This window comes from Lepus europaeus, chromosome 15, assembly GCF_033115175.1.
Source record: "Lepus europaeus isolate LE1 chromosome 15, mLepTim1.pri, whole genome shotgun sequence".
Classification (NCBI taxonomy): domain Eukaryota; kingdom Metazoa; phylum Chordata; class Mammalia; order Lagomorpha; family Leporidae; genus Lepus; species Lepus europaeus.
Window position 1 is genome coordinate 88,999,840 of NC_084841.1, and position 12,493 is coordinate 89,012,332.

Genomic DNA, 12,493 nt, shown 5'->3' on the forward strand with positions numbered 1-12,493 from the left:
CCTGCTAGGATCTCTTCTGGTGAAACTCTAGTTCCCACAGAGGAAGCTGTCTTGCACCTGCCTATTCCGGCTCAGCTGAGTCCCGAGCCGAGTGCAGTAGCCAGATCGGAGCTGCAGTGCAATGCAGCTGTTTCCTGCACCCCGGCTTCAGAGGGACACCCTGCATGGAGACAGCCGGGAGACTTATGCAACAAGAAAAGACAGTTCTCAGGGAGCTGTGTCTTGTCCTCTTGGCCTTGTTTGCTGAATGATTCAGATGAAAAGTACAGAATTTAATAACCATGGGATGATAGTACTTTGGGATGAACTCAGTTTGGGGACCAGAGGCATGGTTAAGTTTGCAAGAGACATAAAACACAAAGTTCTATCTTCAAGGTCAAAAGTGTAGTCTCAGAAAACAGCATTTGCTGTTGGAGTCTGACTTACGAAAGGCAAATTATAGTGTAAAACTAGCTCAAAGTGTCCTGTATGTACTATGACTACTGAAAGGGAATTTTCAATGTGTCTGGCTAGCTATTTTAGGTACATCTTTCAATTTCTTTTGCTCCCAACAGCTTTATTTTTTTTTTTTCACTGCTGAACCAGGAAAAAAATTACATAATCATAAATAGTACTTGTAAGCTGCTGACTCAGCTGCTGCTTTAATGTATTTAGAAGAAGCAAAGCTGCTTCTCAAAGCTGATATTTAGAGATTTCTAATGAGCAATTGCTTTCTTTTACCTTCTAGGCACAACATTCAGTTCAGCCAAAATGGTAACACCTGGTCATTGGGCACAATACCAGTGTTCAGTCCAGTGTAAAATGAACTTGGGCTGTGGGCATCATTAGCACACAGATGCAGGGGAGTGATATTGTGAAAACAGGAATTACTCTGCTAAGTCCAATTCAAGCCATGTCAGCGAGGAAAATCCTGCCCCATCTACTCTGCAGATGCGGGCAGAGGGCTTCCCTGCAAGGGGCGAGAATGAGTCTTGGATCCACTGCAGTGAGCTTAGATTGTCCAACTTCTTTAAGTACCTTGATAGTGCACTTCATTTTAATTGTAAATTCATATTCTTCGAAAGTGTAGGCTTGCTTTGAAGAGAGGCACAGCGCTTTCAAGTAATAGAGCTACAGGCCTAGAGCTGGTGTGTAGATATTAATACTGAGATGGGATTTGGTCATGGGATTATGATGTTACATCTGCAACTCGGGATTTATTCGATTACGCCAAATGCCTATTCTCATTTTTTTCCCATTTTTTTTCCCTTGGTGATAGCATTCAGATGGAGTTTTCAAATTCCTGAGTGCATCAGGGAAACCACCTCCAGGTGGCGGCACTAATTTCAGTTTTCTGTGCAGAACTACACCATGTAGCACAGCAGAGAACTGGTAAAGCAGAGGTCCCCTCGTGACTTACTTGAACCATTCAGTGGTTATTTTCTCCTATTAAATACTTTTATTTAACAAACATGGCCAGAAGGAATTTAGAGAGCTAATACCCCTCAACAATTTTGCAAGACTGTAGAGTGATAGTTGACCTTCTGGTCTGAGACTCAAGTTCCTGAATAGCATTGAAAAGCAGTGGGAGCCTCTCTCCATGGTAGAAAATGGTTCAGAACGCACGTGGCTGAGAACCTGGGTGTCCTCTCTCCTGTGTCTGCCCTCATCCCAGGCCTGAGTCGCAGCAGAGTGCGGCCGTTGGTGCTCGCGTGGCCAGCGGGCTTCCTGGCAGAGGCTCCCAGTGCGTCTGAGCCTCCTGTGTGGGGTCGCTTGGGTCCTTGCTGACCCCTCCTCCCAGTTTGCTTAGGGGACAGTCAATGCAAATCCAAGCATGAAAAAATGTTGGCCTGGCTTTACAAAAAAAAAGGGAAATAGGTCCATTTGACCACTGTGCAAAGCAGTTCCCGCGTCAAGCCCTCTTCTGGTGGTTTCTTACAACGCGACACCTTTCTCATGGAGACAGACCGTGAGTGACATTGCACTGCATAAATGTATTCCCTGTAAGTTTCTGTTGAGTTAATCTGGTTGCACAAGAAAGTCAGGGTTGTCCACAGAAGCTGCCGGAGGTGAATGGTGGAGGTGTGAGGTTGGGTGTTTGCCTCCACCCTCCGTGGTGCCATCTCTCGAATGCTCTCGACAGTGGATTATGCTCCCCGTGAAATGACTCAAATCCCCTGAAACTTGGCACCACTAGGGAGGGCTTTGTATGGAGCACCCAGTTGCCGAAGACAGTATTTAAAGCACTTATCAGGCCCGAACATTTTTGTGTAGACTTTAAACAAGCAGCAGGATTTCAGAAATGAGGAATGTTCTTTAGAAAATGAGAATTTTCAAAGACATTTGCAGACAGCATAGAAACTTTTGACCATTTCTCTGCCTATTCATGGTTATGATGCTGACCAAGTACCCGTGCGGCCTTCTCACAACCCCGAGGGTCCGCGTCTCCTGCGTCGGGCACGGGTCTTCTGATGCCAAGCTCCAGTTTTTCTCTAGTGCTACTTACTAGCTCAGAGGTGGGGAAATTAACTAAATCTCTACAAATCGGAGTTACCTGTAAACTGGGCCCAATCACTGTTCATAGAGCTTTCTGAGGATTAAATGAGATAATATATAGAAATGCTTAATACAGGGCCTGACATTCAATATGCTTTTGTATAAAAAAATGTTTTTTATTTGAAAGAGTTACAGAGAAGGAGAGGGAGAAAAAGAGAATTTTCCATCTGCTGGTTCATTCCCCAAATGGCCACACATGGCTAGGGCCAAGCCAGGACAAAGCCTGGCACAGAGCTTCCCCTGGGTGTCCCAGATGGGTGCAGGGGCCCAATTACCTGGGCCATCATCTGTTGTTTTCCTAGGCTCATTAACAGAGAGCTGGATCAGAAGTGGAGCAGCCAGGATTCGAACTGGCACCCATATGGGATGCCAGTGCTGCAGGTGGAGGCTTAACCTACTATACCACAATGCCAGCCCCACAGTATACTCTTGACTTTTAAATTAAAAGTGACTACAAATACTGGTGAAAAAAGTTCATGCATTTCAAAATGTGTTAAGTGAACCAGATCATTCCTCCAGTTCTAATAAGGTACATAGAAATTGCCTCCTGGGCCCTCCTTAATTGTGTTAAGATATTTTCAATGGTATTAAAGATCATCTGATCACTTTCACTTAGAGTAACCGAAACTTTCCAAACTGAAGTAATGTTTCTCTGAATAAATTCACTGTGTGACTACAGATAAGCTACTTGACATTTCTGTAAAGAAAAATGAGAGGGGCCGGCACTGTGGCATAGTGGGTAAAAATGCCACCTGCAGTGCTGCCATCCCATGTGAGTGCCAGTTCGAGTCCAATCCCACTCTCTGCTATGGCCTGGGAGAACAGAAGATGGCCCAAGCCCTTGGGCCCCTGTACCCAGCATGGGAGACCCAGAAGAAACTCCTGGCTCCTGGCTTTGGATCAGCACAGCTCTGGCCATTGTGGCCATTTGGGGAGTGAACCAGCAGATGGAAGACCTCTCTCCCCTCTCTTTCTCTCTCTCTGCCTCTCCTTCTCTGTGTAACTCTTTCAAATAAATAATAAACTTTAAAAAAAAAAGCGAAAAAACATTTTTAGAAAAAAATCATACATTTGAAAGGCAGAGTGACAGGGAGATGGGAGGGGGAAGAGGAACAAGGAGAGGGCAGATCCAGCTGGTTCACCCTCCACATGGCCACAATAACCAGATCCAGAAACTCCATCCAGGTGCCCACATGGGTGGCAGGGCCCCAAGTACTTGAGCCATGGTCTACGCCCTCTCGGGTGCATTGGCCAGGAGCTGGATCAGAAGCAAGTATCCAAGACTCAAACTGGCACTCCGAGGAGAAAAGATCCAAGTGTCTCAAGGCGTGGCTTAACCCTCTGTGCCCTATTGCCCACCCCCACAAGAAGATATCCTACAAATGAAAAATTGTCCCCTTCTATTTAATAACTAAAATTTACTGTCACCTTTCAGACAAGATCAAACAGTTTAAGATTTATTTGAAAGGGTAATTTAGGGGGAGACACGGGGGAGGGCTGAGTGAGCTAGATGATGCTCTCCTGCCGTCTATTGGCACACGCCAAGTTCCCAGAAGAACTTAGGAGAGCTCCAGTGTAGGTCATCTGGAGCAGTGTCCCCTGGCAGAGACAAGGCCATCGAGCCCAAGAAGGAACCCAGGTCCTGGCCCACAGTGGGTAATCAAGGTCTGTTTGCTGAATAAACCCAGGACTAAGACCTCATTATTTTTCCTGCTCAAGTTCTAGTCCACTCTTTCCACATTTCAGGGGAATCTTTCTGGGTTGTGGGATGAGAAGCAGCAGATAAACAAGCAGATCTTGACTCTGGGAAGCAAATTCTGCTTGGCCCCAGCCTGGCTGCCTCTCTGAATGCCGATCCACACTCTGCAGGGGCTGGATGCGTCAATGCTCCCAGGGTGTGCATGCACTCGGCAGGGTATTGGATGTGCAGTCGGTCACAGCACTGCTATCCTATTCCTTACGTAATATCTGCAGAGCGGATGCAAAGGGTGGGGTACACTTAATAATGTATGATCACAAACCGTAGGCACAGCCAAAGTCTGCTCAGACAACGGGGTAAGTGTTACCGAGCGGGAATTGCTCTCCCCCATATAAACCCTATTTGAACTCGGAGTCTATTATGAAAAGTTAAATCGGTTTCATGTTTGTGTTTTAGAGGTAGAGCATGTTACCCTAAAAAGGCAAAATCCACAAATAATAAGGAAAATATCCTGAAAGGTCTTACCAGTCACATTTAGATAAGTATTTACGAAAGTTAGTGATTTTGTTTAGAAGATTATGGGTATAAGATGTTAGAGTTGACCGTGGAATTATCAAAATTGGCAGTGTTACCAGTATCAGAAGATTAAAGATTTATCAATTTAGTATAGGGTATGAAGTTAGCACCATGCTAGCATACCAAATGACAAGGTGGGCATTGTGGCACAGTGGGTTAAGCCACCATTTGGGATACTTTCATCCCAGGACAGGAGCCTGGGATGGAGTCCCACCTGCCCCTCCAATCCAGCTTTTCTCTCAGCAGGTGGTAGAGTGAGTACACGGGTCCTTGCCTCCTGTGTCTGAAAACCCAGCCCAAGTCAGGCTGTTGGGGGCACTAGGCGAGTGACCCAGTGGATGGACACTCCCTCCGTCACTCAGCCTGTAAATAAGTAACTAGTCCAGTTTTAAAGTGCATAGGAAATGAGTAAAGGAAGAAAAACAGGAGCATATACCACCATATGCAAAAATAATTATACTGTATACATACATCTCCAGATAGCTCGTGGATTCAGCAAATACGTTGAGCACTTGCTACGCACAGGCACTGTGGAAATCGAGTTGGACGAAATACATGCGCTCTTGGCTTCACTCGTCCAACTACAGTGCGTGATAAATAGCACTAGCTCTGACTTTTTAAACATGTTGGTAGAATTTTGCACTGAAAGAGATCATTGAATGTACAAAATTTGAAATACGGAAGTTTCTACTTCTAGATGATTCGATCTGGGATGATGCCAGCTTTGGCTTGTTCCTGGAAAGCACTGGAAATTGCCTGCTTGTTTAGATCCAAATTATCCAGTGGTGGAAAACAAAGGAAGGAAAATTAAAAATAGGTGTGTTTCCTTGTAAATTATAGTATAATGTAAATTTGTTATGACTATTTATCAGTGATTTCAGGCTTATTTATGACTAATAACATGACCAGTTTAAAAAAATTGAAATAGAAAGCCTGTGTTGTTTTGTTGTTTTTCAATATAGGAAGTAAATTTTGAAGTTTTCTTCCCTGCTGTTACGTGTTATGGACAATTTTTATTTTGAAAAATATGATAAATTATTCATTTTATTCTAAGAATCTGCATATGATTTTTTACATCATTTTGCTTTGTAATTTTTTTAAAGATTCATGTATTTGAAAAACAGGCTTACAGAGAGGCAGAGAGAGAGAGAGAGAGAGAGGTCTTCCCTCCACTTGTTCATTCCCCAAATGGCCGCAAAAGCCATAGCTGGGCCAATCTGAAGCCAGGAGCTTCTTCCAGGTCATCCCACACAGGTGCAGGGACCCAAGCACTTGGGCCATCTTCTGCTTTCTCAGGCCATAGCAGAGAGCTGGATGGGAAGTGAAGCAGCCAGGTCTTGAACCTGCATCCAAATAGGATGCCGACAGAACAGGTGGCGGCAACTTTACCTGCTGTGCCACAGCACCAGCCCATCAACAAAAGTCCTTAATTAGCTTAAAATATTTAAAAGCCAATTAAATGGTTAAAGCTGCATTCAGGTGTTTCCATGTACACAGAATACTTTGTTTCTAAAGATGCATAATGTAAGTTTATAGACTGCAAACAATGTATCTACACCCAATTGTGCCCCTAAATCAAGATTCTTAAACTAATCTCTTGTGTTACAAATAATTAGCAGCCCTCCCACACATAATGGAATAAGATAATGAACATATTTGAGGCTATTTCCAAATGTTTGTGGAAAATGGAATTCAAAGACAGTGTACAATTTCCACAAACTTTGTGAAGATTCCTTGTAGATAATAAAGCATTTTTTTCAGGGGACAACAGTGCTGAGTGAGAACAGCCAGGAGGCAGGTGGTGTTTTCAGACCCGAGGGAGGCTGACGGGCTCAGGCAGGTAGGCGGAAGGAGGTGGCTGTGGACTGCTTGGAGGCCCGCAGCCCCAACAGGCAGGGGGATACCAAGATCACACACTTACCCCCCAGAGCCTGAAGCCTGATCACTGATGTGCGGGAATTTTTTCCCACTTTTCCTTAAATAAATTGCAAGCATTTCAAGGTAGGAGGTTTTTGCATTGAAAGTTTCACTTCTAGATTCTTTTGCAAAATCCAAAGACCTGCTGCTTTTTGACCAATGTTCCCACAGGGCAGCATGCATGGCAATCTGTGCCTGCTACCCTTTTAGAACAGGTGCGTGTGCCCACAGGGGTGAGGCCGCCCATGTGCTCACAGCGGTGCCCCTCCCTTCGCTTCCCTCTCCGTGCCCAGCCGGGGCATGTGTGGTTGCCTGGCCTTTTGTTCTAGCGTTAAACCTAACATGTGACTCCTTATAAGCTATAGTTTCAGTTATTGGATAAACAATCAGAAATCTAAAGATTTTTTAAATTACCATTGGCTTCCAGGATTGACACTGTGTTTTTGTTTTTTTTTTTTTTTCTTAAGATTTGTTTATTCGTTCATCTGAAAGGCAGAGGGACAGATTTTCCATCTACGGTCCATTCCCCAAATGGCTGCAACAGCCAGGGCTGGGCCAGACCTAAGCCAGTAGCCAGGAACTCCATCTCCCATGCTGGTGGCAGGGACTTAAGTACTTGAGCCATTGTCTATTGCTGCCCAGACACATTAGCAGGAAGCTTTACCAGAAACCAAAAAGCTGGGACTTGAACCAGCACTCCCACATGGGATCTGGCCATCCCAAGCAGCGGCTTAACCAACCTGCAGCACCAGGTGCTCCTGCCTGAGCGTGGGGGCTGGAGGTCCTACCGGTCGGTGCAGATGTTGGCCTTAGCAGTGCTACAACCCACAGAGTCACTTCAGCACCTTACAGATGTCTTCAGCTTACGCTTCACTGCCTGGACGTGAGATTTGGGCTCCATTCCTTTAGCACCTTAAGGCCTCTTTTTAAAAACATCTATTTCTATTTATTTGAAATGCACAGTTACAGAGAGAGAGGGAGAAAGAGATCTTCCATCCATTGGCTCACTCCCTAAATGGCCACGACAGCTAGGGCTGGGCCAGACCCAAGCCAGGAACTTCCTCTGGTACTCCTGGGTGGGGGCAGGGGCCCAAGCACTTGGGCCATCCTCCACTGCTTTCCCAGGCACATTAGCATAGAGCTAGATCAGCCATGGAGCAGCTCAGACTCAAACCAGCACCCATATGGGATGCTGGCCTCACAGGTGGTGGCTTAACCCACTCTGCCACAGCGCCAGCCCCAAGGCCTATTTTTGGTAAGGAAGGAGTACAAATAATTACAGTGGAATGAAGAATGGCTCATGCTAATGTTTTGGTTCTTTATAACCTTTGAAACAAACCTCGAAAGCATGTTTATCTTAAGTCATTCAACATATTTTGTGAATGTTCTAATTTTCTTTTCTTTTGCATTCCTAAATCTACAGTACTTTTTTTCTCAGTCTAAAATAAGAAGGTAGAACGTAATCCTTTATAAATCTTTAACATATTTAAATTTTGAACATTATTAACCAGAGTAGACAGTTCTACGTTGACAAAAGTACTACGATCATCTCTAGTTGTTGAATTAACTGAATCAGGACGGGGGGAAATAATTCATATTAAGGTGTGGAACTGCTCCTACACCCGGCAAACAGCAGCCTGTGCAGACCGGGGGGGGGGGGGGGGGTGCTGCATAGCTTGGCCCAGGCAAGCCCCTCACAGGACCTAAATCTGCATTCGCACTTAGGCAGTTGCTCTTCAGCTCCTGACCCACAAGGGACCAGACAGCCCCTGGCTAAGCCTGCTCTTGGTGCCTTTTGCGTGAGGAACTGGGTAAAAATGGCCCCATCCTATTCCAGTCCATGTATCTCACTATGTTCCAGAAGAAATCGGTCACTTTGAAAAGAAGTTTGCTCTTAGGTCTGAAAAGAAGTTTTCCCAAAACCACCATGGTGATTTTTTTGTTTGTTTTTTTTTTTTTTTCTTCACCGAGTCCCTCCATGGGCAGCTCTCTGTACCTTACCTGAGTGTTGCCTATTTTTTAAGATTTGTTTATTTGAAAGGCAAAGAATGAGAGAGAGGCAAAGTCTTATAGCCATTGGTTCACTCCCCAAAAGGCTGGAGCTGGACAGATCTGAAGCCAGGAGCCAAGAGCTTCCTCCAGGTCTCCCACATGGGTGTAGGGGCCCAAGGACTTGGACATCTTCTGCTTTCCCAGGCCATAGCTGAGAGCTGAATTGGAGGAGGAGCAGCCGGGACTCGAACCGGCATCCGTATGGGATGCCAGCACTGGAGGCGGCAGCTTTACTTTCTCTGCCACAGTGCTGGCCCCATACCATGGTGATTTTTAATGGTAGGATGAGGCGCAGTAAGGTGAGGTGTCAGCGGGCAACACACACCTTCCATGCCTATTCCAGGTGCAGATCAGCTGAGACCCACAGGGAGACTGGGGGGGGGGGGGGAGTCTGAAGTGGGGAGGGGGGAGGGCGGGGCAGACAGATGAGGGGCAGACAATGACAGAACTTTGTCTAAGGCTTCTCAAGGGTAGTCCAGAACGACTCTGCACTAAAAATTCCCGCCCCCATCAGGGTCTGAAAAAATAGTAATTACCCTTATTTTTAGAATGAAACTTGGACAATAATGTGGCCCACAGTTGCCAATCCATTGTTTTTTTTTTTACTTACTTTCATATTTTTGTGCAGTTTGCATATAGCAGAGTAGTTTTGGGGAGTGAACTAATGCCCTTCAAAACTCCACCAGATTGGGAGGGTCATCCAGGGTGGTGGACAGGTGAATTCCTCAAGAGCCAGAAGTCTCTAGGCACTGTCTTTGGAACACAGAAGATGGAAGAGTTTTCCCACGTGGCCTAAGACATTCAGTAACTGCTTGTGATTAAGAGTCACCATTGCCTGGGCACTTGCTGTAGGCCGGGCACTAGGCTAAATTCTAAACATACATTACCTTATCCAAGCCACGCAAGAACCCCGAAAAGGTGGCTTGCCTAACTTTTTACTGATGAGGAAACCAAGGCACAGGAAGTTTAGGTGACATATCACAAGAGGCGTAGTCCATTCTTATTTTTTTTTAAGATTTATTTATTTGAAAGGCAGAGTTGCAGAAGAGCAGAGAGAGAGAATGAATATCTTCCATCTGTTGGTTCACTCCCCCAAAGGGCTACAATGGTTGGATCTGCACCCATCCCGAGCCAGGAGGTTTCTCTGGGTCTCCCACGTGGGTGCAAGGGCCCACAGTCTTGGGCCATCTTTAACTTTATTCTCAGGCCACAGCAGAGAGCTGGATCAGAAGTAGAGCAGCTGGGATTTGAACCAACGCCTATATGGGATGCTGGCACTGCAGGTGATGGCTTTACCCACTACACCACAGTGTTAGCCCCTAGTCTGTTTGTTAACCACTACCCACTAACTACTGAGAAAACTAGTGAAATGATCGTTAATGTGGGAAGGCAACAGTCCCTAAAGTACTTCATCAGCAGAACAGAATTCAACTCCCTCACACTTGGTGTTTTCTTGATGAAAAAAATTAAGGGGGGGCCAGTGCTGTGGCATGGTAGGCTAAGTTGGTGCCTGCAGCGCCGGCATCCCATGTAGGTGCTGGTTCAAGTCCCGGCTGCTCCACTTCTGATCCAGCTCACTACTATGGCCTGGGAAAGCAGAAGACAGCCCAAGTGCTTGGGCTCCTGCACCAACGTGGGAGATCCAGAAGAAGATCCTGGCTTCAGATTGGCCCAGCTCCAACTGATGTGACCGTCCAGGGAGTGAATCAGCAGATGGAAGACCTCTCTCTCTGTCTCTGCCTCTCTGTAACTCTATCTCTGAATTAAGTAAAATCTTTATCCCCTTTGTCTTTTTTTTTTTAAAAGAAGAAACTGTTTTCCAGTACAGTAACAGGTGTGTATCCTAGAATAGTGGCTTCTACACTGGATTCTGTCGACCCTTAGAGTCCGTAGGACCTCCCAGTACTTGTTTAAGGAGAGAAGTTCACCCTCATCAGCTTTATATGACAAAGGTCAAAGATGTCCTTCAGGGAGGAAAAAATCCTGCCCCCATCAGGGTCTGAAACAATAGTATTTACCCTATTTTTAGAATGAAACTTGGACAATAACGTGGCCCACAGTTGCCAATCCATTCTGGTTTTTTTGTTGTTGTTGTTTGTTGTTTTTGACAGGCAGAGTTGGATAGTGAGAGAGAGACAGAAAGGTCTTCCTTTTCCATTGGTTCTCCCCACAAATGGCCACTAAGGCCAGCACGCTGCACCGATCCGAAGCCAGGAGCCAGGAGCTTCCTCCTGGTCTCCCTGTGGGTGCAGGGCCCAAGCACCTGGGCCATCCTCCATTGCCTTCTCGGGCCACAGCAGAGAGCTGGACTGGAAGAGGAGCAACTGGGACAGAACCGGCGCCCCAACTGGGTCTAGAACCCGGTGTGCCGGTGCCGCAGGCAGAGGATTAGCCTAGTGAACCATGGCGCTGGCCAATCCATTCTGTTTTTTTACTTACTTTCATATTTTTGTTTAGTTTGCATATAGCTGACACATTTGCATGATCCAAGAATGATAAAATTAAGGTTGAGAACTTGGTGAGCATCTCCTGCACCTTCCCCTTTGCACCTCACCTCTCAGGCACGGTTTATAGCAGACCGGACTCCTGAGTTAACACAAACAGCGAGAAGCGCAGGTGCTCACATACCTCCAGGTCAAAGTCTGACCTCCTCCTGAGAGCAGAGAGGGGCCAGGCACAAGTTCAAGATTCCAGCTTCAAGTACCTGAGTGCCCAAGGCAAGGACTAGCTAGTTTCCCATCTGTGCTCTCGGGTCCGCCCTGCTGGCGAAAAGATTCAAAATCCTTTGCATCCTAGACCTGCTGGAGAAGCAAGCACCAGCTTTGCTGACCAATGGGAAGCAGCGAGCCCTATGAAAGAGCAGTGAAGGGGAGGGCACTTGGAAAGGTTTTAGATGCAAACCAAGTAGACCCATCAGAAACATGACCCAAGGCTGGACGTGACCCGACTCGGGGTGCGCAGTTGGAAGAACAATTAAATTCATTCAGTGTGAAAGAAAATAGCAAAGTTCAGTGAATAAGGCACTTACGTTTTTCCCAAATTGTATATCCCAGTCAAATGTAATGTGTCAGGTACGATGAGACAAAACATCCAAATTATGAATTCTACTTAAATCCTGTGTCTCATATTTTGAAAAAGTATTCTCCGTTAACAGCTCTAATATGGTGTAGAGCAGGCTCCGGTGCTGTCCGCTGCCACGGGGGGAGCACAGGCCTTCTCTTCACCGGTGTATTTCAGGTGTACATGCTTATTGCCAAAAGGTACAGTACTGATGCTGCATAAACCATGCAACCACGACTGTGATCGATGTCCGCAGACAGTGGTAAGCACGGCAAAAGCTTCCAGAATCATCCTGGTTCCTTTTCCCCCTGCAGGCTTTGGCTACCATAAGGAAAAAACAGCGTCTTCCAAAGTGTTAGTCCTGCACATCCAAACCTACCAGAGTGATGGCGGATGCCGCAGAAACAGGAAATGTTTTTAAAACCTTGTCAGTGTTTTCCAAATGATTGATCGTGGAGCTGACAATTAGGTTTATGCCTCTCAGTTTTGAATGTTGGAAAGAAATTATTAGTTTACTGTTGGGGAAGCTGAAAAAATTTTGGAAAGAGGGAGGGGTGATGGTTGAACAAGTGGTGATGCTGAAAGTAGTGAGTGACACTAGCCTGGCCCAACTCTGGCAGGTGGAAGTTCTCTCTCCCTGTTTCTCTGCCTTTC

General features: G+C 46.0%; 1 protein-coding gene across 2 annotated transcripts in view; it reads left to right on the forward strand.

Moving 5' to 3' along the window:
- Positions 1-12,493, forward strand: part of HAPLN1 (hyaluronan and proteoglycan link protein 1) — a 75,618-nt gene that overhangs the window by 47,250 nt on the left and 15,875 nt on the right. The window lies entirely within an intron of this gene.